The sequence below is a fragment of the Drosophila miranda genome (genome assembly GCF_003369915.1).
Source record: "Drosophila miranda strain MSH22 chromosome Y unlocalized genomic scaffold, D.miranda_PacBio2.1 Contig_Y3_pilon, whole genome shotgun sequence".
Taxonomy (NCBI): domain Eukaryota; kingdom Metazoa; phylum Arthropoda; class Insecta; order Diptera; family Drosophilidae; genus Drosophila; species Drosophila miranda.
The window spans coordinates 9,813,507-9,815,683 of NW_022881625.1; positions in this window are offsets into that span (position 1 = coordinate 9,813,507).

Here is a 2,177-nt window from a genome sequence, read left to right on the forward strand (position 1 = left end):
GAAAAACAACGAAACGAAAGCGAAAGGCATAGCAGCGTCATGACCTCGCTCAATATTCTCTATGTCTCTCTCTCTCTCACTCTCTCTCTCCCTCTCTTGCAGCACTCGAATGCTATGTTTGCACCTATTAGGACGGCTACAGTGATGACTCCTGTGTAAGGAACGCCAGTGCCGTCAAGGTTCTCAACTGTCACAAGAAGAAGCTGTTATAGACGCCCCTGAGGCTGTGGTGGCGGGGCGCGCTGGACTGCTGTCGCGAAAAATGGGGGAGCCGGGCACATAGCGGTCAGGCTGCAAACGACACGAAACAAGAGAAACGTTTTCCCATAATTACAGTTCAAATCGAGTTGCATTCAGAGGAAGGGAAACAAGAGTTCTTTATCGGAAACCCGATAAGATACGTTCTATACGTGTGTGTGTAAGGTGGCATCATTCGCGTGATGCTCGCATTCAACTGCGGCGGGTCGTGTACTGCTAGAGGGGTGGCTGCCCGACCTTGACCGGCCAGGTTCCACTCGGCCCAAAGGGGGAGTCCCATTCGTTCCCGCGAGCCAGTGGGTGTCGGTTCCCTTCGTCCTGCAGCGTGGACGCCAGGCTTTGAGCGTCGCGTATTATCGTCTCGTGCTCGTCGGTGTCGGTGGTCGCGTTGTCGTCGTCGATGGCAGCCCCATAACTCCCGAACCAACGGCGATTCAGGGCGGCGACGTCGTGATTGGGCGCCGAGCGGACACCTGCGGTTGCGAAGCGGCCATCGGGCTCTACTTCCTCTTCGGCGTCGGTCCCCGGGCCCTGGGTTTGTTGGTCGATCCACCCTTGGATGGCTGCCGCGCGCCGGCACCATGGCATCCTGTCCTGTTGTCGAAGTGTCGCCTCTCCGACCCGCCTCAGCTGGCTTGACGGGAGGCGGATGGCCCATTGGGGTCGACGATCCAGCCGCGAGTCCGGTGTGTCGTTGGTTCGTCGGCAGGTGCCGGGACTTCAGGCTGCTGGTCTCCGCTAGGGTGTCCCGTCGTATCACCATTTGCCCCTAGGGGCCGAGCTTGCCTTCCGTCTCTTAGACGCTTTATGTCTTCAGTCGATTCTAGGGAGAAAATGCCTGTCGGTTAGAACCTGCCTGTCTTAACTAGAAGTACTAATACCCTCCCCCTATCCTGCTTGAGCGGTGCGAGTAAGAAGATGTTTACATTGGGTGTAGTACTTATCTAATCCCATAAGGGGATGTATACGTAGCTTACGGTTTCGTGGGTCGCGCCCCTTACGGGGCGAGGACGTGACGGTAGCGCGCTACCGCAAGTGGCCCTTGCGAAGTCGGCAGGTCATTCAGGTCTTTCCAACGTCGTTGGGTTCTCCTCGGGGTGGTCCACTCCGTGGAACGCCTTTAAGTCGGCTAAACTCGCAGTTTTCCTTCGTTTGCCTTGATGAACCTGTATTTGAGGTTCACGGTAACTGGGTTAGTCGAGTCTGATCTTCGAAAAGGGTTGCGTTGTCGACCGGCCGCGGCATCGGCTAACGGGGCGAGTTGATAATTCGTTGGGGGGTGAGGTGCGAGTTGGTCTACCTTGACCCGCCCATGTCCTTCGGGGCCGTGGTCTTCCAGGCGTAGCGGGTCGTGCTGTAGAGCGATGCTGGTTTCCCGTGGGGTCGTTCGCTCTGATTGAGCCGCACTGCTGTGCATTTCTGATTTGGCTCGCGTCGATCGTGTTATAATTTTAGCGCCTCCGGGTCCGTCTCGGTCGGGGCTTAGATGCGTTGTCCTTGTATTGCTGCTGGGTCTGGCGTGGTCGAGGCTTCGATGCGTTGTCCTTGTATTGCTGCTGAGTCTGGCGTGGTCGAAACTTAGAAACGTTGTCCTGAGGTTACTGCTGGTTCTGGCGTTGTCGTGGCTTAGCACCGTTGTCTTGGTAGGGATACTCTGGGTGGTTTTCGAGGCAGACGGACTGGCCCTGGGTATGTCCAGCGGCGTCGCAGTCGTCTCCGTCGAATCCTCGTTTCTCTGGGTGTTCTTCGAGGCGGACGGACTGGCCCTGGGTGTGTCCAGCGGTGTCGCAGTCGTCTCCGTCGAATCTTCGTTGCTTTGGGTGTTCTTCGAGGCGGACGGACTGGCCCTGGGTGTGTCCAGCGGTGTCGCAGTCGTCTCCGTCGAATCTTCGTTGAGGGTTCTGGCGCGGTCGTATCGA